Source organism: Pteropus vampyrus, unplaced genomic scaffold, assembly GCF_000151845.1.
Source record: "Pteropus vampyrus isolate Shadow unplaced genomic scaffold, Pvam_2.0 Scaffold24, whole genome shotgun sequence".
Classification (NCBI taxonomy): Eukaryota; Metazoa; Chordata; class Mammalia; order Chiroptera; family Pteropodidae; genus Pteropus; species Pteropus vampyrus.
The window spans coordinates 10,117,948-10,145,727 of record NW_011888805.1 but is presented as its reverse complement, the minus strand read 5'-3'; the positions used below and the strand labels follow the sequence as shown (position 1 = coordinate 10,145,727).

The window sequence follows — 27,780 nt, the reverse complement described above, 5'->3', positions numbered from 1 at the left end:
TTTAAAGGGGGTAGCTAAAGTTTTTTAGTTTTATAATGGTGTTCTTGAACATTAATTAAAAGATTATGATTTTAAAGGGGGTAGCTAATTAATGGAGATGATCTGTATAGTCTCATATGAGACAGATGGGCTGGGATCTAAGGTGGAGAGAAAAATCAACCTTGGAAAAAAGGAGGATACTTTAAGGGCAGAAAGGAAGTAATAAAAAGCAAAGACCAAGAAATAATGAAGAGGAAGGAAGAATACAGAGATCCTTCAATTTAAGTGGTGACTCACTGAATAGTGCTGGAGTGTTGGTGGCTAACAAAGAGGAAAGCCCAGCCAGGGGACTACAGGGACAAGCTTGCATCTTCTGGACATCAATGGAAACATCCCTGAAGGCAGTACTACCTCTGCTCTCAAAAGTCTTGACCCCAATACATTTCTTTTTTTACTTAACAGAATTTATGTTAATGTTTCTGTCTCTTAAGATAGTAAGGATGCTATTACTTTAACAGAAGCAAGATATAAACCCAAGCTTTATAAAAACAAAAACTACTATTTTTTCCTTACTTCTATTTGCCTAAAATGAAAGTAAGGAGCATATGATAAAAAGCAGGAAGATAGAGAATAAATTTCAATTTTGGCCATAAACAAAATCCCTAACTAGACATTAAAATCTCAATCTTAACAGTGAACATTCTTGGTCACAAGGAAGACTGGGCTAATGAAGAATCTTTCCTTCGTATTAGAGGAGAATTTCAAGCACACAGCATTTTGATGGTAGTTTTGTCTCATTAGGGGAGCCTTGTAAATTAACCAGATTCAGTCTTCAAGTGAATCCTTTATATCAGTGTACAAGCAAAGTAGATAAATCACAGTTTATATCTTTGGTGCATAGTATGTACTTTATAAAGTGATATTTCCCTGGCCATAGGCATAACCATCCCCTACATAATTCTGCTTATTAAAGAAATACAAATAGGTCCTATATCAAAAAGTGTTAATCTCTTTCTGAGTTAATATAGGGTCTGGTTTATACCTTAAGAATTTATTTTTTAATGTTATGACAGTAACAAGAGATCTGGTTAATGATCTATAAAGAATATGTAATGTTGAGTCAAAATGAACTCTAAGGTTTGTTATGTGCCAAAACCATGCTGCATATTATAAGAAGAAATAAGACAGAAGGCTGCTTTGGTGGTAAAAATTTCTGTACCACCATTGAAACTATTTTTCTTCTTGAAATTACAGTATTTCCCAAAGGTATGCTGCATTTAAGAGTCTATAATCATAAATTTAGATCTCTATAAACTCACTTTATATGATACATTTCAGTTCTTAAGTAACCAATCTGTTTTCATTAGATACTGAAAGAGTTACTCAAGAGAATTTTGAACAGATTTTTTAGATTACTGTAGTTGTTATTGTGGTTATGGTGCATGCCATTCTTCATTTTCTCATATTTAATTTTAATTAAACCCTCAAAGCTGTCTGTGTTTATGTTTCAGTGAAGTTCCCAAGTACAGAGAATAGCTCTTTGGAACTATAAGAATCTTAAACAAGAGTCCTCTCTGCCAACCGGAATCAAATAATCTGCCTCATTTAATTGGCACTTGTGTTAAATTACATAAGGTAACAGAGTTGATTTGTGATAATTTTTGAAGAAAATCTGACTGTTCCTCATAGATGTATATCCTGAGTGACATTCTTCCTTGCTTTACACCCTTACAACTTATTCACACAGAGACAGCAGAAAGTGGCCAGGGAACACTGGAACATTGCCTGACGCCATTCTCTAGCAACGGTGGTTGTGGCAATCTCTGTCATGTCTGAGGCTGTTCTGATTAAAAAGAGATTTTCTCACTCTGTCTAGGAAAACAACTGTATTGTACGTGTGTTGTGTTTATATAAATAGTAATAGCTGTTAAAGCAGTGTAACACAGGGATACAATCAACAAAATTCAGATTATCGAAAATTCTACAGGAAAAATGACCTGATTTCCTCAAGAAAAACATTAGAGAGGGTGGGGGACAGAGATGGAGGGAGAAATCAGAAATTAAAAGACTTAAGGGACATCATTAATTGCAACATTATAGACCTTATTTGGATTCTACTAAAACCTTTGAAAAATCATAACATTCATGAGAAAATCTGACAACTGACAAGATGTTTGAATAATAAATTATTTTAAATGTGATGAGAGACTGTGGTAGGAGCCCTTGTCTTTTAGAGATTAAAAATGCAACATGGTAATTTAATAATATTAAAACAAGAAAAAAGTGAACTGCTAGTGTATGTATTCTTTATCAAAGAGTGTTATTCCTCATGCAATAGAAATGTGATTGCAAGCCATAAACAGCATGCTGTTCCTGCTATAGAAAGAATACAGGTTGTAAAATGAACAGTAGCTTGCACACTACTGTTTGGCAGAAATAATTACAATTACTCACCCTGGTGAGTAGGCCAGTTTGAAAGGTGTTTCCCCCACCGCCCCCTTCTTGCATTTATAGCCATCGTCTCTTGTACTCATAAACCCAGTTAGATCTCAGAAGTGTGAATAAGTGCCCGGAAGCTCCAAAGTGCTCCAGGATTCTTAAAGTATCAATAAGTAGAAACCTCTCTGAATCAGGATTCATCGACATCTCTAAAAGATGCATGCTTTTCTTTTCTTTGTACTCTGTCAAAGTTACTTTCAACATCTAACAAACAATCAGCATCTAGTCAAGTGTGCACTATTTCTGTTCAAATTTATACATCTTCTAAGAGTATCTGTAATTCTGTTAACATACAGATGTGTAAATAAGATTCTGCCAGTAACGATTTCACTTCACAGCTTATGTGTTGACATTCCATTTGAGTGTAACAATTCATTTAGGGGGATTTTAAAACTTCTCTCTTGAAGATGCTCTATTAGAGTGTATAGAATTAAAAGCATTCATTTGTTAATAATCCTTTTTTTGCTGACAGACAGGTAGCTGACCTTAACTGACCGTAATGAAATAGTCTAGGTCCTTTTTCATTTCTTCCAAGTAGAATTAAAACAGTCAGTCTTAAGCAGTCCACTTACCGTCTAGGACAGTTAAAAAGTTAGTTTGTTTTAATGTGACAATTAATGTGATTATAAAAATATCACTTTAAAAGGGAGCTGTCAGTACATCTAAAAGGCCAGCCACACTCGGATGAATGGAAGAAAAGACCCCACTCGCTAGCCTTCGAATGGGGAAAATGGGATAAACCAGTTCATAGACACAGCAATAGCCCATGGAGGAAATGACATAGCAGCCCCCTCTTCTGTGTATCACCTACCTTCTAAGTTATGCTCTCCTTAGAGCCTTCCAATGGCTTCTTATCACACTAGAGAGGAGGCCGAGGTTTCTCAATTTTCTTTCAGTTCCAGTCAGCACAGCACTCTGGAAGAGCTCCCTTTACACTGCCCCCATGCTTGTTTATTTTAACAAATGTTTACTGTCTATTCTGTGCAAGATACTGTGAAGGGGTCAAAGAAATCAGCACCAGCCCCTCAGTGAGCTTATAATCTTCAAGTGCTTGTGAGCTGCAGAAGTCCAAGGTCAATGAGATATATGTAAATGTTCCATGGGAGCACAGAAGGAGTGATTAATTGTGATAGGAGTCTCTGAGGTGGCCTGCAGGGGCAACAGCTTCAAAGCTTTGGAAAATGGTAATATTTCAGTACACAGAGACTGTGGAAGGAGGGGCATTTCCGGCTGCTCTGTGATTACATAAGACAGGAGTTTCTCTCTGCCAGAATATCTGCTCCGCCCCTAAGAATGGACAGGTGCACCTCCACCCACTGACTAAGGGAAGACTTATCACGCTATCTGCTCTTCCTACAGGAAGTTTATAGGCAGTGAAACAAATTGAACAATTGTTTTTTGGGAATTCTTTTCAGTAAAATCTTTTTTCTTACTAAGAAGAGATATATTTCATTTTGCCGTGCCTTTACACATTCTAAGTTGCAAAGGAGTAGGGAAGATAGATAGAGAAGATAGTAGGGAAGACAAGCGCATCCCAGTGACGTGTGTGTTATCTTTCCTACTCTTTGGTCCAAGGGGAGTTCAGGTCCCTTCTCATTTCATAGCCCCTTTCACTCACCATCCCACAGCTGTGCCTGCTTGTCTGTGTACTAGAAGGCAGAAGGTTCCTAAGAGCTGAACAGAAAATCCTGGAGAGGAGGCATTTGATGGTAAGAAGGCAATTTTTATTTCATACAGCTAAAGAAAGGAGAGACAAACTAAAACCAACCTACAAGAAAGACTTCTGAATAATAGAAGCATCTCCCTGGTAGCCCTTGGCCCAAGAGGTAAGTCAATAAAAACATCACCATGGCAACCACCAAGTATTCAGAGGCAGTGAGGAGCACAAAATGCATATTTGCCAAAGGCACTAACCAAATTAATTCATTTCAAAGACAGCTATATATCTCCTGATTTCTCAGCATTTGTTTCTATATATAACAATCAAAAATGGAACGACCTAAAGAACTAAAATTACAGTGAGCAGAGTTCAGGCAGCCAGTCTATCTGTACTTGAGCATCTGCTGTTGAACTGACAGTAACCTATAGCTCTGTCAGCTCCAACACATCAGATGACGAGGTACAGCAATGTTTCTTAGTCTCCTACTGGGTGCCAGGCCACAGGGGATAAAAAGTCAGACACACACACACACACACACACACACAGTCCCTCCCTTCAGAAAGTTACGATCTAGTAGGAAAACAATCAAATAATCATTCAAAAACAAACCGTGCTAAGTGTGATGATGACAAAATATAGGGCATTTGGAAAACACAACAGAGAGAAATGATTAGTTGCTACGGCTTCCCTAACAAAGTGATGGAATCTGAGGGAGGTACAGAAATAAAAAGAGATGGATGTAATAAACAAGGCCTACCTGTAGTCAGTACTGACCAGGCATTACAAATAGCCAGGTGACCCTCCCATCAGGTGAGGTGTAACTAGCTGGAGTTGAGCTGCCTGAGTCTGTACTCTGGCTGCACAGCAAACATCACTGGGAGCCCTGGGCCTGAATCCATTCTCCCTCCAACCCCAGCCCATTTCCTTCTCTGTCAAATGAGAATAACAACAGTTCCTGTCACAGAAAGGGCAGAACAACAGTGAGCCTTCAATGAATATCAGCCATTATTAGTGAGTGGGCCACGGATTGGGAGGTACCTTCACACCTTATTCCCGCCACAAAGAATGGTCAATAATTTATAGATGGGTTCCTATACTTTTCCTGTTAGATAAGCAAGAGATATGGAATCCATAAAATGAGTTTCATTATTCTCAACAGACACTTCTGCTGCCTTGACAAATCTCTGAAGAACATCTTTAAGAGAAACTCTAGACTATATGGAAACAATCATTTGTAGTTACTACTTTGGGGTTTGAAGGGGACAGACAAGGGCAAAGAACTGCAGCCAACTGAATATATATCCTGATTTGCTTCAAACAATCCCATATTATGTTAATTGTACCTCTGTAATTTCTAGTAGAGCCTCCCTGCACTCTGTCACCCTATGCAGTGGAGCAGTTCCTATTCCACTGTGCTGTCACCTTCCCAGGGCAGTATCAGCAGGGGGACTGCAGCTGCCAAAAAATTCAGTAAGAACCCCCTAGGCTGCTGTCACTCCATTAAGCTTGGCCCTGGGGCTTTCTCCAGATGAAGATGGCAGCTCTGGATGTTATTCAAATTACTTTCAGACATAAACTCCCGGGCCAAGGTAATGGGGAAAACTGTATAAATGGCATGGATGAGACTGTTTCTGAACTCGAGCCCTTTTTCTACTCCTAGTGAATTGCATTTCATTTTGCTGGGATGGTTCACCTTTTCTTCAGTTACCTTCCCCTCCCCTCCCTACCCCGCCGTGTGTGTGTGTGTGTGTGTGTGTGTGTGTGTGTGTGTGCGCGCGCGCGTACGCGCACATGTTTGCACGTGCGTGTTTCTCTTTTTACCTTGCCCCTCTTTCACCTTTAATCATGTTTTTCCTTATTTGGAATCTACATTTTCCTCCAAGGGCTTATCTTTGTCCTGTCATGTTTCTGCTGTTTACTTACCATTTCTTACTTAAAATATCCATGCCAGGGATAAGTTTCTTTTAGACATCAACAAGGAAGAGCTGGTTTTTCAGCAGACCACATGCCCCCTCAGTCTTGGACTAAAAGTTCCAAATGCTGTTTGGGAACTGGTTTAAACCACACAGCCAAATTTGAAAGACTATATTCTTCCCAACCATTTCTATGACTGTGATTTCTTTCAGAACAATATTGAGACAATGAAAAAAAACAAACAAAAATACCTGAAATTCCACTATCTATAATCCCACATATTAACCTGCATGCTTATTTTTACTGATTCCTGAAACAGACTTTATGTTAGCTTGCTTTTAGAAAAAGTATTAAGTATTTTCTTAAATTGTCCAGATTTTCCTTTTGTGCCTATTATAAATAAACCAGACTTGTGAAAGGAGCCTGAGTGTTGAATAACAAAAGAGCAATTTTCTGACATTTATTTGCATGCTATCACTCTGAAGAAGAGCTTCATTTTTACTTTTTTTTAGAAATGAGAGTTCAATGAAAATGGTGAAAATTTTTCACTCCTGAAAAATATTTACTATTTCATTATTTACTTCCTCATGTTGAATTCCCAATAACTCTCATCATATACCATTATCATATATGTACTTGCTTTTCTATCAATAAGGTTGTCTTGGTTGAAGGTAAATGGACTATCAGTATGACCCTGGAAACATAACCCTCTTTACTAAATTCATGAAATAATAAAACTATATCTAGGTAATGATAAAATCTAAATATTGCCAACTCTCAAAAATATACTATATTTAGTTCTCAATATCAAATAAGTAAATTATTATATATATTAAAATTATCTCTTATTAAAACTTATCACATGGAGATACTAAGTCTTTTGGTGTATTTCCTTCTAAGTTTTTTGCTATACAATTAGCATACACATATACATACATACACACATACACCCATATGGGATGGGCACAAATCTGTAATTATTCTATATATAACGTTCTAATCATAATCACTTATAATTGAGAACCTTACATCTGGGGAAGCCCGAATACAATGTTCAAAATTTGCTACTGAATCAAGAGACTAAAAGTCTGTGTTCAAATGTCTACAAAAAACCTACAGCTAACACCATACTTAATAGTGAGAAACTGAAAGATTTCTCACTAAAACCAAGAACAGGGCAAGAATGTCCCCTCTCATCACTCCTTTTCAGTACTGTACTCAAAGTCCTAGCTAATGCAATTAAATAAGAAAAAAAGTAAAAGGTATACTGATTGAGAAGGAAGACATAAAACTGTCTTTGTTCACGGATGACATGATTGTTTACATAGAAAATATGAAAGAATTGATCACTCTTAGAACTTAAAAGTGATTATAGAAAGTTTGCAAGATTCGAGGTTATACAAAATTCAATTACCTTTCTATGTGCCAGCAATGACCAAGTAGAATTTGAAATTTAAAAACACAATACCATTTACATTAGGACCCCCCAAAATGAAATACTTAGGTATAAATCTAAAAAAATATGTACAAATCTGTATAAGGAAAGCTATAAAACACTGATGAAAACCAAAGAATAAATGAATTTTCTACATTCATGGATAGGAAGACTCAATATTGTTAAAATGTCAGTTCTTTCCAACTTGATCTATAGATGCAATGCAATCCCAATCAAAATCCTGGCAAGTTATTCTGTAGCTACTGACAAAGTAGTTCTAAAGTTTATGTAGAGAGGCAAAGACCCAAGACAGGCAACACATTACTGAAAAAGAATAAAGTTAGAGGACTGACACTACTCAATTTCAAAACTCACTATAAAGCTACCATAATTGATCCAGTGTGGTAATGGTGAGAAAATAGACAAATAGATCAACAAAGCAGAGAACCCAGAAATACAACCACATAAATATAGTGAACTGCTCTTTGACAAAGGAACAAAGGCAATACAATAGAACCAAAATAGTCTTTTTCATCAAATGATACTGAAACAACTGAACATCTACATGTAAAAAAAAAAAAAAAAAAAAGGAAAAAAAGAGGAGTCTAGACACAGACCTTAAATCATTCATAAAAATTAACCCAAAATGGATCATAGGCCTAAATGAAAAAAGCAAAAATATCAAACTCTTAGAAGTGAATATAGGAGACTATTTTGATGACTTAGGGTATGGCAATGACTTTTTAGATTCAACACCAAAGGCACAATCCACAAAGGAAATAATTGAAAAGTTGGACTTTATGAAAATTATAAACGTCTGCTCTGTGAAAGACACTGTTAAAAAAAATGAGAAGAGAAGCCACAGACTGGAAAATCTATTTCTAAAACGCACATCTGAAAAAGGACTGTCATCCAAAATATACAAAGAACACTTAAAATCAAAAATAAGAAAACAATGAGCCAGATTAAAAAATGGGCGAAAGATCAGAACAGAGACCTCATTAAAGAAAAATATATAGATGGCAAATAGACACATGAAAACATGCCCAACATCATATGTCATTAGGAAATTGCAAATTAAAGTAACAATTAGGTACCATTACATACCCATCAGGAGGGCTAAAATCCAAAACACTGATACCAAATGCTGATGAGGATGTCGAGCAACAGAAACTCTCATTCACTGATGGTGAGAATGCAAAGTGATATAGCCATATTGGAAGAAGTTTGGCAGTGTCATAGAAAACTAAAGATATTCTTACCATATAATCCAGCAATCATGCTCCTTGGTATTTATCTAATAGAGTTGAAAACTTATGTCCACACAAAAACCTGTACACAGATATGTAGCAGCTTTATTATAATTTCCAACATTTGGAAGCAACCAAAATGTGCTTCAGTGGATGAATGGATAAACTGTGGTACATCCAGACACTGGAATACTATTCAATACTCAAAATAAATGGGGTATCAAGCCGTGAAAAGACATGTGAGACTTTAAATGTATTTTACTAAGTGAAAGAAGCCAATATGAAGAAGCTACATACTGTATGACTCCAGCTTTATGACATCCTGGAAAAGGCAAAATGATGGACAGTAAAAGGATCAGCGGTTATCAGGAATTAGAGAGGAGAGAGAGATGAACAGGCAGAGGACAGAGGACTTTTAGAGCACTGAAACTACTCTGCATACTATAATAGTAAACACACGTCATTCATTACACATTTCTCAAAACCCACAGAAAGTACAACACCGAGTAAACCCTAATGTAAACTATGGGCTTTGAGTGATGTAGATTTATCGATTTTAAATGCACCACCCGGATCAGGGATTTTGGCTGTGAGCAAGGTTGTGCTTGTTTGGGAACAGGTGGTATACTGGAAATCTCTGTACCTTATGTTCTCTTTTTCTGTGAACCTAAAACTGCTTGTGCCGACAGAGCTGACTCCATCTTGAAAAGCCAACTCCTTCTTGAAGTTAATCCACCTTCTTAGATGAATGGTGACCCTTGACCCTCCCTCACCTTCCCACAGGTGAACCCTGGTATGTGTACAGAGGCTCTGGGCTAATCACAGAATTCCCATTAACCCTTCCTCCAGGTCAAGGCTCCCTTGATGTTATCTCTTAGCTCACCTTAGCACCAGAGCCTCCCTTATGTGGTTTCTTTCTTCCTTCTGATAACTTATATATTTCTTTCCTAGCACATTGGTTCATCTCTAAGGGAGAATATGAGCAGGTAGTCTGGGGGTAAAAGATGCAGAGATTTGACTATGCTGCTGCTGCTGCCCAAAACTGCATTTCTGTATATAAGTTCCCTATTAAACTCTTTGACCAACGACCTGGACTTGCTGCTTCATTCTCTAGCATCTTCTCTCCTTCAGCGTTTGGGGGCCACTTTGCAAATATGGCCTTTTCACAGAACACTGCTCTAAAAAATAGTCTATTAACAACAAAAAGAACCCTAGACACTCGTCCCAAATAAAGGCTGCATTCATGGTATGAGGATTTATAAAGAAGGCTCCTTTGGCAGAAGCTACAGAGCTCTCACAGACATCCTAAGATTATGCTAGAAGGAGAAGCTAGTCCATGCCACCACTCCAATAGCAGAAAGCAGGTTTCTTTGACCCCGTATGTCTCAATGTGAACTGGCATCCACATTCTCCCTACACAGCCTTCATCAACCCCACACCTGGGAGTCCTGGTTAGAAGAAGTGCAGCTGCAAGGCCTAGTCATTTAAAGAATGATTCACATCCTTGGCTGCACAATGTAATCACTAGGAGCTTTGAAAAACACTGAGCCTGAGTACTCATTCCAGAGATCCTAATTACTTCTACTGGGATGTGGCGTGGGCATCGGGTATTTTAGAATCAGGTGACTCTAATTTTCAATAAGGTTGCGATGCACCAACTTGGAAGCTGCTTTAAGGGTGTGCACTCATCCATCAACTATGCAACTTGTTTAGAAGCAAAGCACAAGCTGCTTATTTCAGCATTTTGACCCATTATTGTGCTCCTTAGAAATTTTGGCAACAATATTCACTTACATACTAATGAAAATAAATGGCTCTTTTAATGAAGACCAGTGTAAGCTATGTTTGGATGGAACTCATTTTTTCCTGTTCAGAATGCTGACAGGGCAGCAGCTGACAAACACTTGGCAATTATTAAATATTTTTATTTTTGAGCAATTTAATTGGAGCTTTTGCATCTGTTATGTATACTGTTTAGAAAAGTTCCTTATAAATTGGTTGAATATATGACTACTTTTCCATATTCCTATATTAAATTATTAAAAATGGGATAAACATAATTGTAATCATGTATTTAACCAATACACAAATTCGAGGGAGGAAAACTAGATTCTTTGCCTTTTCGACTTGCAACCCTAAACACATGAACACACTTTTCAATAATGAAGTAACACTGACGTGGCCTAGAAAGGAGGTTTTTATCTGGGCACACAGAGTTAAATGAAAGGCCAGCCGGCTCTCTGCTTTTGATTGCTGTGGGGAAGGAGCGGGTAAGTGGTAACTCTCCCACTGAATGGCCCTTTCTCCCCACTTCTCTGAGCTGGGGATACAGAAATGCTATGACTCCAAGCACATTTACAATCTTGACCATGAAAATCACAAAACCCTATTCATAAGATGGACTTTGAAAATAGAATCCCTTTATTCATGAACTTGCTTTTGCTTCTGCTTCTGTCTCTGTTCTTCTGTAGGTATTCTGCATGTTTCTACTGCTTATTTGCTCAATGCTTTCTGGCCACACAGAGGAAAAAAAGCACACACACAAAGGATAGAGATCATAACTGTGTGTTATTTTGCAATGATATTTTCAATAAAGGTATGTATTCTGCCCTTTTTGGTAGCAGGTAATTTAATCTAGATAATTTCAAAATCCAATGATTTCTTAGTCACATTGCAAGTTTAATTACTAAAAATCAGGCTGATCTCTAAAGTTTTTTTCTGGCTCAAACCCACACTGTTTCTGGAAAGTCTGCTTATGGGACTTACATTTGTAAAGGATCAGCCAGCTACTGGAAGTAGGGAAGGGTAGAAGCAGAGAAACAAGGTGGGAGGCCCCTGTATAGGTTCAGGTGTGAGATGAGGATATTTGAACTAGAGAGGTAGCAATAGTGATGGAAAGATAGAAATAAGCTCCAGATGCATTTTGGAGGATCACTAGATACTTAAAATGATTAGTACCTAAATTCTTGACTTCTCTAAAACAAATATTTTCCATGGTAAATACAGCAGGTTTGTGGCCAAACATTTAATTCAATACGATATCCCTAGGTCTACGCTATAAATAGGCAAAAAGGAATCAATGCAAATATATAATATTTTGAATAGGTACACAAATACAAATATGTTCCTTTAGACGTCTGTGAAAATGGTAAACGTGAGAAAAGATAATCAAAACTATAATATATCTACAGCTATTAATTACAACACTATAACTTAGAGATCTAGGAGTTTTCAAGTACTGTTCCCTGGGCATTTGTCCATTGGTTTCATTAGAATAAAATGACCAGCAAAGCACTGAACATCACCAAAAGAATACTGATATAAAAATGAAAGTGGTATGCATCCTAATAACTATCCTAGTAGAAAGCTGTGGCCCATACAGAGAAACCCATACAGGGTTCTAATTCCCAAGAAAGAGAAAAAAAAAAATCTATGCATAATCACTAATTAAGAGGAAAAAGTAAATAATTTGAGCATGTACAATAATACTCTTTCCTTTTCACTACAACAAAAAGATGGAGATTAGAAGACTGCAGAAATCACTCATTTGTCTCTCTCTCTAGTAACCCTTCAGTTTTCCCAGAGGCCATGGCTTGAGCACCCTCTATGGATGAAGCTCAAGGATGGTCAGCCTGCTAAATACATGCAGTTGGAAGAACTACATTCTATTGTTGGAGTATTCAAATTCTTTGTTAAAATTCTTCTTTAGTCTACGGCCATGCCACCCTGAACAAGCTCGATCCTGTCTGATCTCGGATGCTAAGCAGGGGCGGGCCTGGTTAGTACCTGGATGAGAGACCACATAGGAAGACTAGGGGCTGTAGGTGTAAAAAAATAAAATAAAAAAAATATTAAAAAATAAGAGATTGTAAGCTGACAAGGTCCTTGCAGTCTATGAGGTTAACCAAGGGTTGCCTCGCAATAAATAAATAAATAAATAAATAAATAAACAAACAAACAAACAAACAAACAAATCAATCAATCTTCTTTATACAAGAGTAAAATCTGTCCCTCTTTAACTTCTACTCATTCATTTCTTTTACTTCTGCTTTCCTAAAACTACACTGAAAAAAAATAAAAAAGCTTTTTTTCCTTCCTCCAAAAGCTTTCAGATATTTAAGAACAAATCTTGGCATCCCTGACATTTCTTCTCCAAGTTACACATCTGAGTCCTTCTTATGGCAACAGTTTTTCCAATTCTTTTAACATACTTGCTCTGGCCAAGAAATGTAGGGGGAGCCAAGGACGAATTAAAGGTTGCTTTCTAGGGTGAAACGAGATAGAAGTACTTTTCAAAGTGTAACTCCTAATGGACTGTACAGAACTGCCTAACCATCAAGATGGTAAATGCTGAAAATGTATGACAAAGGCTGAGAAGTGGTGTGCATGGTTAGCTATTAATAGGTCATAAGTGTCTTTCATAAGACTGGCAGATTAAAAACAATGAATTGGGAAAGTAAGTGGGAAGTTATAAAGTAAAAATAGTGAGTGCAGACTAGTATTCTCAAATTTAATGTGTACATGAATCACCAAGAAATCTTGTTAAAACACAGATTCTGATCCAGTTGTGGGAGGAGAGAGTAGTGAGACTCTGCCTTTCTTACTAGAACCCAGGTAATGCCCATGTTGCCCATTGGTTTCATTAGAATAATGAAACACTTTGACACAACATCCATAAATAGGATAAAGAGAATGTTTTAAGCATACAGTGAAACAAACTTTATCCAATATGGCAAATGCTGCTATAAAAAAAACCCAGTTCTATCAGATATATGGTGGCCCTTTTGTAGTGATATCAACTATTAGTATGATCTAAGAAATAGAGTCCAAAATGCCAACTCTTTGAAAAAAGGACATTTCCATTTTCTGTCACAAACTGAGAAATCCTAAATAAAGCGGTATTCTTTGAGTCACTTGTAGAGCTGTGAATGCATACATGTAGGTACAGTGTATGCAATGTAAGCCATTTCATATCCTTCCTCAATTACCTTTATCCACTTTTCTGCATCAAGAATATCTTAGCTGATAAGCTTCTTGAAATGTTTTCAGATAAAGGAGTCACTTGGAAAAATATTAATATTTACCACTATATACCCACATCTGGATCTTGTAATTCATAATGAATTCCAAATGTTTATTATGTATGTTCACACAAATATGTATTTATTTAGAAAAAAATAAAGGAAAAATTTTTCTTTGAAAAAAATAGGGCGAGGTCCTTTACAAAACATATGCAAAGAAAAGGCATAGGGCAAACAAAATCCGAGAAAAAATATAAAGGACTATATAATATCAATGAGGTGTTTTTAAGCATGAAGGTGAAAATAAATTACAGAATTTAATCCTTGAAAGAATAAAAATAGTAACTTTGAGATTAAAAATTGAAGACACATTTAAAGAAGTTAAAAGTCAAAGCAGTTATTCTGCAGAAATTCTGGTCAAAAATGAGAGAACTACTTGCAAAGAAAGGGGATGGAATACTTTAAAACTGTTTTAAATAGATCAACACCAATTTAGGCTTAAGGCTCTAGAGATGATAGATAGATAGATAGATAGATAGATAGATAGATAGAATTAATATAGGAATGCTGCTATAATTATAATTATATATATATATATATATATATGGAAAATTCAGCCAGTAAAGTGGCCTTACTCAATATTTTTCACATACAGTTATAGGCAAATTACTGATCTTAGTTAAAAAATAAAAGTGAAACAATACAAATTATATAATATGGTTAAAAAGTTGTGAAATAGTAAAACTGACTTAATAATTATTAGGGCCCCACGAGGGTACATGTTAAGGTCACCAGTGAAAATATGATCATTCCACGTTACCTGGTTGGCAGGTACTGCTGTCTAAAATGAATCTAGACTTTAATATCTCAGGACCATTATCATAGCCACAGCTAGATGACCTCCTTCAGTATCAACAGAATGCTCACTCATCTTTCAAAAAGCTGAGCTCAAACATGACCTCCTATTAGGTCTTCTACCATCCACAGCATAAAGTTTAGTTTGCAATTACCATGAACCTAGAATCTGTCATTTATTTATCAGTCTTGTCCAACAGGATATGAATTTTCAGGAAGAGAACGAGTCTAATTCATCTGGCACCATATAGGCCTACATGGATGTCGACTGAGAGATAGAGTAAATAATGCTGGAAGTCAGAGGCCAGGAATGAAAGACTGATGGATGCTGCTCCCGCAGCACTTCTGCATCCAGTATTCAAGGAGTTGCCCAGTGCTGCTCACAGTGACCAGCTAGCTGCATTAGTAGACTGCCTATTGATGCCCCTTTCAAATTCATCCTCTTCCAATTTACAAACATGCAGAACAACCAATCGTCATACAAACGCCCCTATCTCAATATACTCATCAAAGCAGAAATTAGAGACAAGCTATGGTCATCTTGTCTCCATACCCCATTGACTCCAGGGAAAATCACAGCCTGCTGTCTTTTCGGTTTTTCATTAGCCAATACCGAATGGCTAAAACACATCCTGCAGACCCCTGAGGTACAAGAAAGACCTATTTTCATGCCAATTGGATACTGCAAACAACTGTTGAGGACTGACAGGTCTCAATGATGAAAGAGGTGAACTGGTAGAGTTCATGATACATTTAAGTATTTTTGTTATTAAAAATAACTTGTCAAGTTACCTCTTCGAGATCACGTGGCACCTTTAGATTTAGAATGTGTTGCTCTTAAAAGCTATTTCTGAATCTAGACTAAAAAATTACCACCACCACCACCCCCCACACACACAATTTATCTTTAGTTTCTATTGATGGGGGTAAAAAGTTCTTGAATTTGTCAATATCCGTCATTCTCACACATGTCATTTCTTCCTCTTTCAAAAGACAGCAGCAGTTCAAGTCCTAGTTCTGCAGTGTGCTTACTCAATTATCTCCTGCCTCTAGGGATCAACTACTAAATGCAAAATATTCAACAAATCTTACTTAGTATTTCAGGGATGTTAAAAGTTCTGGATTTTCTGATGTAACTTTCCAACTTTGCTTGTAAAAATAACTAAACAGAGAATTTATTCCTCTCTTTGGGGACCTTGTTTAGATCAAATTTTTCTCATGACTTCTAACCCCAGTGAGTACATTTCCTTCTTTCTCTGTTTTGTTTACCTCTTCCTCACTGCTTAGTGCTTCCAGAGTGGCATTCTTCTGCTCTAAATCAAGAGCTCTGTAGAAATCTGCTAGAATCTTTGCTGCTCATCAAGCTCTGGCTGCTCTTTTGGCTTATGATTTTACTACTGTCATTTTGGATTAGGTCACCCAAAGGCCTGTCATCCTGAATCTTCCCACACATGTTAAGCATTTAGTTAGGGATTACAGCCATATCTTTCTGGAGTTTATAGTTACTGATTAGTAAAAGGAATTGAATTCCAGATTGTATTACTATAACCCACGGGAATTTGTGAGAGGCGAAGTTTACTAGCATTAAAGAAAGACAAAAGCAAACGCTAACAGAATGTTAAATATAGCTATGAGGACTTTGGCCAAATATAGTAATGATTTTCACAAAGTAACATATTGGTAGATAAAGACCTGCTTATTTCTTCCTTCTATCTCATGAACATAAAAATACCAATGTCCTTCTGAATGTGGAAATCTGCTGGTAGTTACTGTCTGCAGGTGCTGAATGAAACACTCCTTCCTCCTCCCCACTCAACAACCAGACAGCAGTGTTTTATGAAGTTTAAAAATATGACCTCAGCTTAGAAAGGTTCTGAACATTGCTCGGGAAGAAGGCAGCATGTTATGTTTCTTGTTTTCTGGCACTGAGTATTATTTCCCAACCCAGGCTGCTAAAGAAGGGATGTGGTTATACAGAAAGTAGATTTAGGCTTGCATTCTTGTAATCTAACCCACTAAACATGCAAAATATCAAAAACATGCTGACTTAAAAGAATAAAGCTAAGCCACACCTACTTTCAGAAGTTACCATCCTAGAAATATAGGTGAACTTTCAGTTTGATTATGCCTCCATGGAAGCCCAATGGCCATGGTAATCACGTGGGTTCTAGTTAATCTATGGTATAATTTTAAATCTCTGGTTATTATTTTAAAGTCATCTTCACTTACTTTTAGTTTGTCTTTTTCTCAGTAAGTGTCATACCTTCAAAGAAAGATTTATACATTCGTTCCCTGCCTCCTTTCATTTCTCCTCAGCACCTCCTTCCATTTCTCTACCTCCCCTTCCCTCTCTCCCTCATTTGTTCAAGTATCCCACAATTATTTAGCATTTATCATGTCCCCAGCATGGTTCTGGGCACTGATGCTACTGAAATAATTAAGCCATAGTCTCTCCTCTCTAGGCTTACAGTCTCTAGGCTTACAGTATAGGGGGGAAGAGGATTTTAGACAAATCAATTACAATCCACATTGACCTGAGCTGTATTAGAATTAGAAACAGTGTAGAGGAAGCAATGATGTGCGAAAGACCAGCTCTTTGAGGAGGAAGAATCAGGAGGTGTGAGGGTGGGAGAATAGGTGGGTAACTAGGTCATATATGACATTTCAGCTGGGTTCTGAAGTATGATTTCACCCAAGGATGAAGAGGAAGAGACTACAGACAGAGGAAATAATCCAAAGGCATGGAGTTGTGAAAGGGGAAAAGTTCAGTGTGGCTGGGACAGTGGCTGGAAACAAGGAAAAGTGAGATCAGTCTGGGGTTCAGGGTTCAAGTGTCAATGCAGGGTTTTCGAAGATGGGCTCTGCTCTCTCTGCCTGGAACATACTCGTCCCAGATCTCTGTACGGTTCTTTCACATCATCCAGGCCATTTCAACACCACCTCCTTATAATTCCTGCCAATCCATCTTTAGTCCCTGGCTCTAGCCTATCTCTGCCCTGGTATGTCTTATTTTTACTTCATGGTATTCATCCCAACAGGGAGTCATTATTTATTTGTCTGCTTGTTTACTGAGTGACATTTTCCTAAGACACAATGAAAGACTCACAAATGCTATACAAAAGAACAGCTGCATTTTAAATATTTTTTCTTATATGGGAAGCCTATATTTAAATAAATCTGAGTCACCAACAGATTAAAACAGTAATAAAGGCCTTTATTGTTTTTCCCGTGAGCTCCCTCCCTTCTCTTCTCATGAAATTATATGAAACTAGAGTTAGGTAGCAACCATGTTTACTCTGGGGAGGTGGGTCACCATCGTGTCCGTGAAAACACCTTGGTATAGCATAGCATGCAGGATGGTTAAGGACAGGACATGGACTTCCCAGCATATTATTAAGGGATGACGTACAGAACACTAATTGTTCTTGGATCAAGTCAAAGAAGTATGCACTGAATACTTGTTCACTCTTTCACAAATATTCTGTTTTGTTCAGGCATCTGTGCTAGGTCTGCGTGAAATACAAATATGAATCAGCCTTCAGATAGCTTATAATCATAAGTAATGCTGAGGCTCATCTGAAAGCCCAAAATGCCACGAGAGACAAAACCCATTTGCAGGTAGATGGCCCTTCAGCATCGATCAGGAGTGTTCGAGGTGGCTTTGATATAAAAGAAGAATGTGGCCCAGGGGAGGCAGGGCGGGTGTTTTGGGCATGAAAAACCAAGAGAGCTGAAGCAGAGATGCAGGGAAGTAGTTGGTGCTTGTCAGAAGCAGCAAGGAGATCAATTTGGTGCAAGAGATAGAATATTTAAAAATTCAGTTTGAGGGTGGATCTTTGCACTCTATAGCCCATGCTTAATTGGAAGAAAATGGGGACCCACCAAAGTTATTTCATCAGCAGAGTAACATGTCCAGAAGAATGCTTCAGGAAGAATATCCAGGCACCGGACTGGAGTGGGGCAAATCCACAAATGAAGAAACCCCAAGGAAGGTCTTCAATGGCATATGAAAAAAGGATTAATGATGGCAATGGAAATGTAAAGGAGGGAACAGGGTGAGACATATTCCTGAGGTCCATTTAGAAGACATAGAATTCTCTGGATGTAGGGTAAATCATTATTTTATTCACGCAGATGCTCATGCCAGAAATCTGACGGTTAGCCTTTAAACATCCCTTTCCACTCAATCGTGAAGTCCTGTCAATTCTACTTCCTGTTGAGTCAATTTACTTCTCTGCATCTACACTTTCCCTCTGGCCTCCTAATGCATTCTTCTCAACTCCATTTGCTGCATGATATTCATGTCGATCTTTTAAAATATGCTAGGCCAATAATGGCCTTCTCCTACATGGAAAAACCTTTAATGGCTTAGGAGAAGGTAAAAAACTCTTAACTTCACTCTCTCATGCCCTGCTTCATTTTGCTCCTGCCTCTTTCACCAGCCTCACCTCGCACCTCTCTGCATCTGGCTTCCTCCTAGGTCCTCATATACATCTCCTCTCTTCCTTGCCTCAAAGCATATTCCCCACCTGTTACCTAGGTCCTGAAACTAGGGCAGACCCCTCTCATAGTCCTTTAGACTTTCCTCTGAGCATTTAACTTGTAATTAAATTGTTGAAAAGATATTTTTAAATGGCTGTCTCCTTAGGTAAACCCTCCCACACATATCCGCCCCCGCCCTAAAGCTGGGAGTATATGGCTTACTGTATCCACAGAGGCTAGCATTTGGCACTCATTAGATGAATGGATGAATAAGAAGCAAGGAATCAAAGATGATGCTGAGGTTTCTAGTCTGAATGAATGGAGAGAAAATACTACTGCTGACAAGTAAAGAAATAGAGGTTTCAGAAGGAAGATGATGACATTAAATTTGAGGTTGAAAGAGATGTTCATTCAGTATATTGTTGGATATATGGATAAATGGAGCTGAGGAGAGAAAAACAGACTGGAAATAAACATTTGAAAGCAATTTCCATGGAGCTGAGCATAAACAGCTTGGCTAAGTCAGAGTGCATTGAAAGGATCTTTTGGAACATCTCTTTCCAACTGACCATAAGCTCCATAAGGGTACTGCCCACAGCATATCCATCTACTAGCAACTGAATGTTTGTGTCCCCTCAAAATTCCTAAGTTGAAACCTAATCCCCAATGTGACAGTATTTGGAGATGGGGCCTTTGGGAGGTGATTATGTCATAAAGATGGAGCCCTCATGAATGGGATTAGTGCCCTTATAAAAGAAACCTTAAAAAGCTCCCTCACCCCTTCTACCATGTGAGGGCACAACAAGCAGACAGCCATCATGAACCAGGAAGCAAGCCCTCGCCAGACATCAAATATTCCAGCACACTGATCTTGGACTTCCCAGCCTCCTGAACTGTGAGTAATAAACGTTTTTTGTTTAAGCCATTCAGTCTATGGTATGCTGTTATCGAAGCCTGCACTAAGGCACCATTATAGATAAATGATGTTCTCAACAAAGAGAACATTACTTCAAGAAACGAAGTTATCAGCCCTTCCTGTTAATGAAAATGAAAGATCATATGATCTGATGCTTAAAGTCCCTGCTGATTCATCAGAAGACAGTTTCTACCAAGTGTTAGGAGAAAAGGCAAGAGTTAGGTGAAGAACATGAGTTGGAGAACAGACTACTTTTTATCAGAATTTTATCAGAGAAGTGCCAGCCTACAGGGAGCTGATGGCCCAGTGCATGGATAGGGTCTCCTTTTCCTCTTCCATCTTGTCAGGAAGAGTTACCCCTAGACTTCTAAGAGACTCAAGTGTTTACATGGGTTTTATCTTCAGATCTACTCTCAGCTTTGAAGCAAAGCTCCTTTTTGATTTTCTATAGCATCTCTGTGGTCTTCCATTGAATCAGTGATGAGACCTGAGGAAACTCAGGTGTCAGTGCTGTGGTAGAAACTGGTAGAAAGGCTCTATGACCTGCTTTGGTTATAGACCATTCAAGCCACCTAGCCCAAAGGAGATCTTCAAGGTCTCTAACCTGGCTCACCAGAGTTTTATGCTGGGATCTCAGCATAAAACACCCCACTTAATAATTAAGAGATGCTTTGCCTTGCTTTAGTTTCTGACCACATATCTACCTCTGGGACTTCTCAAGAAAATAAGTTCCAGGACAGGATTGTGGTATTCCTTAGTAACCCAGCCAAACACAACCGTAACAGCATCTCAATTTCAACATAACTTACAGAAAAAAAAGGCATGGCTAGTTGTGTGGAGAAATAAGGGCAAGGAAGCTACTTCAGTACTAGAACGTAAGAATTTATACAAGAGCTGTCTGTCTGGTCAGCACTACATGTTTGTGAACTGTTCGTGTATTAACTATGAGTAAGATTCCCTTTTGCTACACTGACTGCCTATCAGAAAAATTAAAAGTTCATTAGATATATTAGTTAAATCATTTTATAGATCTTAGAGATTTCTTTTAATACCTTGAAATATCTGAATATATTTTAGATGTAAAATAGAGAAACATTTAAAGTAGTAGTGTTATATAAATATATTAAACTGAATAGTATTTATGTAAATAACTGAAGCCTTTTAATACAGGTATCCAATGTAAGACTTTTATGTGACTATTTTAGTGCATTAGGATCTTCAGTCATTTAGGAGCAAATACTATTTTGATTTCACTTTCACTTAAATACAATGCAAATTAGTGTCTTTACATCATACTAAAATTTAAAGTTAAATAATCTTCATGCATTTTAAAGGCTTCTTTGCCCCTGAAGTTTATTCTTACCTAATATTTTAAAGCACTACAAAAAAATCACTACATAGCAAAGCCTTGAAATTGTTCATTTTTCTTATTTATTAATTTTATGTTCTCATATGTTTAAATAAAGCCTTGTAACTTTACATATCATGAAAACTGAACAAAAATTAAATAGTCTCTGAATTTATGCCCTCTAAGACATTTTTCCAGGATTCCAAACTAATAAAAATAATACCTTTTTGTTTCCTATTTAAAAAAAAAAAATAAGGGCTCTTCCTACCCTCTTAATTATTTTCAGCTGGCATATCAAATAATAAATTTTGGGCAGTCAATCCAAATCCTCAGAATTAGAAGCAAATAATTTTGCCCCTCTCTTACTTGAATTTTAGAAAAATCGATAAAACAAAGAGAAATTATCAGGAAGCAACTGGCAAATAAATAAGTTGAGGCTTTGTTTACATTTTAATAATTTATAATCGATTATTAGGTTTAAGTGTATTCTGCCTTGATTAAAACTATTAGTCCCTCTGAGAAAATAAAAAATGTGTTTTGAATTTTTCCACATCTTATATTCACAGTAGGAATCCTGTTTTTGCCTGTTTCTGTATGCCAAAGCTTTATTATGTATAGGCTTTTGAAAATAAACTGTTCCCTATACAACCTTATTTACTCCTTCATTAAATATTTATTGAATAAGTATTATACACCAGCCACTAAGCTGAACAATAGGGACAAAGATGAATAAGAAGTTGATTCATGAATGTGCCAATAATAAGCGAAAATCAGTAGCAAAAATCCATATTGTAGCTAAAGAATAATATGGTCCTGAGAAGATCTTTAAAGAAGGAAGTTTCCTAAAATAGCCTTTATACTAAAACTACACATAAATTAAAAGTTCGGGCAAGTAAGAAATTACCCAATATTCAAACAATCCCCTATTTTCAAAGAACAGGTTCTGGCTACTGTAATCATGAGGAAAGTCAATAGAACTTAAAGGAGGAAATGAAAATAAGCTAAAATAACGTTTTTACACATATTTTAAGTTACTGAGCCAGGGAATATGTTTTAAATTCTTTACCTAATTCTTTGTATATCTAAAAGTGGCAACCAAGTAAATGCAATAAGCCAGGAGAGGGGGCTACAATTACTGCCTAGCTTTTTTTTTTTAATAAATTTATTTGAATTAGTTTCAAGTATATGGTACATTGGTTAGACATCTATAATGTTCATAAATCGATCTCCCTAATCGCTCCCTCCCACCCCTGGCCCTCCACTTAGCCATCATATTAACGCTAACTACATTCCCTCTACCATGTTCTCCATGCCCAACTATCAACTACTAATTTGTACTTCTTTAATCCTTCACCCCATTTTCCTAGCCTCCCAACCCTCTTCCCCTCTGTCTGTCACCAATCGAATTCTGCTCTGACAGACACCAGGGACACCAGGATAGAAAACACATGGGACTATTCAATTAGTTCTGTCATCATGTGGAAGAACCATAATAATATTAATAATATTTTTAAAAACTTATCCAATTGCCACAAGATGGCATGAACCTGCAATCTCATGCCTAAACAAGAATAGTCAACAGTCAATAATATATAGATTTGTCATCAACCTAGATTTTTTTCTTCCAAAAACAATAAAGGACTTGAAAGCAGTTAAGACTAGTAAATCCTACACTAAATTTGAAGACACATGTCATTTTACACACTGATTACCTTTCCTTTTTGGCCACAATGACAACTAGAACAAAAGGCAAAAGATTTTCTGAATAAAGCTCTTACATGAGGTATTGCTTCTGAAAATGATGAAATCATTAATTCACATATGTTCAAGGAATTTAATTAATGGCATTAGCTGTTAAAATTTATTCAAGAACTATTTATTAAGCGCCTACTACATGGGAGCACTATGGACACAAATATGAATAAAACAGACCTTAACCTAACTAATAAAACTAACAGTCTCAACACGGAGGTCAGCTATTAAAATGCAGTAGAAGCAAGTAGTAAGCACTGTGGGCAGACAGAGGAGGGAGTTACTATGGCCTAAGTTGAGATGCTTGGCTGAGAGAAGGGTCAGAGAGCTGTCCAGGAAGAGGCAAAGGATTTTCCCAGGAAGTGAGGGAAGTTAATTTCAAGCAGGAAGAAGCCTAGAAAAACTGGTCTCATTTCCCAAATCTCTGGGCCCAGCAAGTATCATCACAGTAAAACTACAGGACTTGAAAGCAGAAATGGAAAAACAAACATAAAGTGACATTTGTGCACAAGAATGGAGAGATCCTGAGCCTGACTTATTAGAGAAACGGCAATCAGCTCTGAGTCAGGGTCCAATTACAGGGCTTGTGAGAGGGGGCTGCCAGTGAGGCAGATAGATGAAAACCTTGGCCGACTCTGCATGCTGTGCTAACAAGTCTAGTTTCCTCCTGTAGCTAGTCAGGAGCCCTGAGCAGAAAGCTGCACTAATTAGAAAGCCATTTCTTAGCAACTACTCATACAGCACTAAGAAGTGATGAAGGAAGGTAAGAAGGGTGAGCCACTAAATGGACCTCCTGAGAGCCAAGACAGATGTAAAGAATGCGTCTGGGGAAGACTGGCTCAGCCAGCAATTCCATCAAAAAATTAAAGATCACTATAGTGTCTTTGTTCACCAACAAAATGTTAGAAAAAGAAAACGAAATAATTTAAAAATTAACTCTTCAGCCTCTTTCCATTTAAAATCCAGGACCTTCAAGTCATGCAAATTCATTTTTGTTTCTAATTTTAGCAGAGGACAAAACCATCTGTTTGGAGCAAGAGATGAAAATCAGAAAGGAAAATCAATACTGATGGCTCAAGCAGCAAAAAGTTGGAAGGGACAGTAGTAAATGAGGAAGGGAGTGGATATGGGACTGAGCAAACAGAATAGTGCTCTTGACTTGGTATGGTTAAAGCTGGAAACATTCGGTTTGCTGAGTAGAACCAATGCTTTTTCCAAATATAAACAGTACATTTGATAGGAGACTCAGCCAAGAACCGTCTGCCGATGTTTGCACATGACTCTCAGGTGTTCTGTGGGCAAAGATTGGGGAGAGAGTTTGGCTCATGCTCCTCATTGTTCAGCCATCCATGGACAGAACCAGAAATAAGACAGAGGGTATGTGAAGGTAAGGTGGGAGAAAAGCACAAAAAGAAAAGTAAACTTCTGGTTGAGTTTCTAAAGCCAACTAGAATTAAACGGGGGCGGGGGGGGCGGCGGGGGGAAGCACCAAGGAAAATTATACAAGAGGAAGTACCTCCTGTACTTTCTTTATCTCTCTGGAAACTTTAATGCTGGCTGCAAATCCTTCCAGGGATAGGCAGGTTGCCTGCAGACTAAACCAGTCCATGAACCACAAGCTTATATCTGCACTTGACCCTCAGAAAAGGCCATTCCTCCTTCCTCCTCCCAACCTCCTGAGTCTCTTGGTTAAGGGCCATTGCTACCACCTGGTGCCCTCTGTGGCCTCACTCCTTCGCTGCCTTGTCCTCTGCACAGCTAGAGCATAAAAATGACAAATTCTGTCCATTCCCAAAGCTAAGATGGGGTAGGGAGTCTTACAGGCAGGTTAATGTATATAGCTTTTAAAAAGACGACAATCTCCACTTTTTTGCATTACTAGTCAGCTAAGATTAAGTCTCTGATGTATAAATATCATGTTCTCAAATTATTCAGTGCCTTTTCACTTCAAGCCAGGGTAAATCTTCAGCTTTTCTGTCTCTGTTCAACCACTTAATGCCAATAGGCCTAATATGTGGGGAAACAGGTTAGCGTTCAGACAGATGTTCTTCTGGTAAACAGTAAAAAGTCTAAGGGAAATAAGTTTTCTACCATTCCTATCTGTAGAAACTGAAAATTTATAAAAGAAAATATTTTTTTTTTCTCATGTAAAGTGTATTCTTGCTGAATCTCTTCAGGAATTTTGCATTTTGAGTTTTAATTGCTTCTTTCAGAAAATCTGATGACTCTACTGGAGGCCCAGGCCTCAGCTTCTCTCCATGACTTAGTTACCAGATGGAAGTGAAGCAGACAGAGAGCTAGTGACCTTTTGATGAGCCTCCTCCACATATGCACATCCACATGATATACAGAGCATGCAAAAAAAATCAGACCGGGGCAGATGTTTCCAAAGACAGTCACCATTAATCTTACCTCCTGTATGCACGTACCCACTCCCTACCGAGTTAACCCCTCTACTTGATCTGGGTTGGCACTGTGACTGCTTCGACCAATAGAATATAGGCAAGAGTCATGTTCTGAGAATTCTGAGATCAAAACATAGGAGAACTGACAGCTTCTGCTTCCTTCTTCTTGGAATGCTCACTCAGAGGACAACCTCCCTCAGAATGCAAACACCACATGAGAAGTCCAACCTGGCCACATGGAGAGGCCACAGGAAGAGAACTGAGGACCCTAAAGAAAGCCCATCTCAACGTCCAGTCATGAGAGTGAGCCTTCTTGGACATTTCAGCCCAATGCAGCCCCGAGATGACAACAGACCCAACCAACTTCATGTGAAATGGAAGAACAACCTAGGTGAACCTAGTCGACTCACTAAGTTGTAAGAGATAATAACAAGTTGTTTGAAGCCACTGTATTTTGTGTGGCTTACTGGGCAGCACAGAAAAATGAAACACAGACCTCCCCAAATAATAAACACTGTGAATATATAAATGTTAGACAACCACCTACTATGTACCTGCTCTTTTCATATATATTTATCCTCAAAACAATGGGAAAATACAAGCTTTCTTACTGCAGAGATAATATGTAAGAGGCAGAACTGAAATGCAAATAAAACCTCTTGACCCTAAAGCATGTGTACTTCTCACCACATCTCGAAGCTAGAACATGTAGATACTGTGGAGTCACCTCTAAGCTCTCTGCAAATCTGTCACTTTGGGCACCACCACTGCCACGTCTGCTTCCAGGATCTCATCCCTCTACCATCCCACCACTAAATGCCTAGGCAGTGGAGAACTTTTTAGTGTCTTAACAAAAATTTGGAAGTCACTGTTAGAGTCCCCCAAAATATCAAATTTATGAGGCAATATGGCAACATAATAAAAGCATATCTAAGAGATTTTTGATAGATGCATGCGTCAAAGAGCTGGATTAAATGGCCTCTGAAGTCCTTTTTACTCCAGTAGTTTGCCCAGCACTGTACAAAGCTCCTTACATACAAAATCCCATTTAACCACCTCAATAGGTCTATAAGGCAGTGACTGCTTTGACTTCATTCTTACAGATTTGGAAACTAAGGCTTAGAGAAGAACATAGAACCAGTAAGTAGCAGGGCCAAGATTCAAACACAGAAGTCTGTCAGATCTACAGTCATCTTCTCTCCTAACACTATATGGCTTCTCTTCCTTCACGAGGAAGACGTGATTTTTCTTGTAGTCCTCTGATTAGAGGAGATATAAATCTCCAATGTGAACATACTTAGATTATCCACAATCCCAGAAATGAGACCTAGCCCCATAGAGCCACCCAGCTGCACCACAGGTATGAGTTTGGCAAGAATCTTTCTGGTACAGCATAAAACCACAGAAGCTGCAGGAGAAACCAGAACTTAAGCCAACCCTTACCCCGACTCTCCAATCCAGGTTGCAGTCAGAGACTGGCTGCAAATCCGCACCAACTGTTCTACACGGTTAAGCTTCTGAGCTGAAGCTCTAATTTCCCTTTCAGAACAAGGCCAAGCAATAACTCAGCAAAGAACTGCCCATAAGGATGATCTCTGGGATCACTTCACAATTTAAAAACAAAAATAGCTAGGCACTACTAATCTAACAGCCAAGTGGGTCAAGGCTGTGCCCTTGCTGTTCCAAACTTGCAGACCTGCTTTACCTCAATTCACCCACAGTAATGAGAAGACCAGTAGATTATATGGAGTTTGGACTCATTTCCTTCTTTACCAGATATAGCCAACGACTGGGTTTTAAGGTAATGGGTAGCAGAATATCTGGCTCAATAAAACTGGACAGGCTGAAATTTGTGGATGGGGACAGACGTCATTAAAAGGTTTACTGAGCAAAGAGCATGACAGTGTGATCACCCAAGTTAAGGCAACATTTCAGAGAAGGTTTCAAATTAGACCAACATAAGACCATATTGGACACTTTAAATCTATAATAACCTCCATTTCTTCATCTAATATTTTAACACTAAGATATTGAGTCTGCAAAACACAGAGTGCTAAACTACTCTGGAAATATTTACAGACTGGGATTACTTTTAGAAAGAGCATGAACAGTCTATGGCTATGCAACCCTGAACAAGCCCGATCTCGGACTAAGTCTGATCTCAGAAGCTAAGCAGGGTCGAGCCTGGTTAGTACTGGGATGGGAGACCACCTAGGAAGACCAGGTGCTGTAGGCGTAAAAAATAAAAAAATAAGGGATTGTAA

General features: G+C 38.0%; 1 protein-coding gene and 2 pseudogenes across 1 annotated transcript in view; 2 read left to right on the top strand and 1 right to left on the bottom strand.

Annotated features, from left to right (window-relative positions):
* Window positions 1-27,780, bottom strand: part of MAP3K5 (mitogen-activated protein kinase kinase kinase 5) — a 168,962-nt gene that overhangs the window by 121,120 nt on the left and 20,062 nt on the right. The window lies entirely within an intron of this gene.
* Window positions 12,446-12,564, top strand: LOC111737171 (annotated as a pseudogene).
* On the top strand, window positions 27,627-27,752 carry LOC111737188 (annotated as a pseudogene).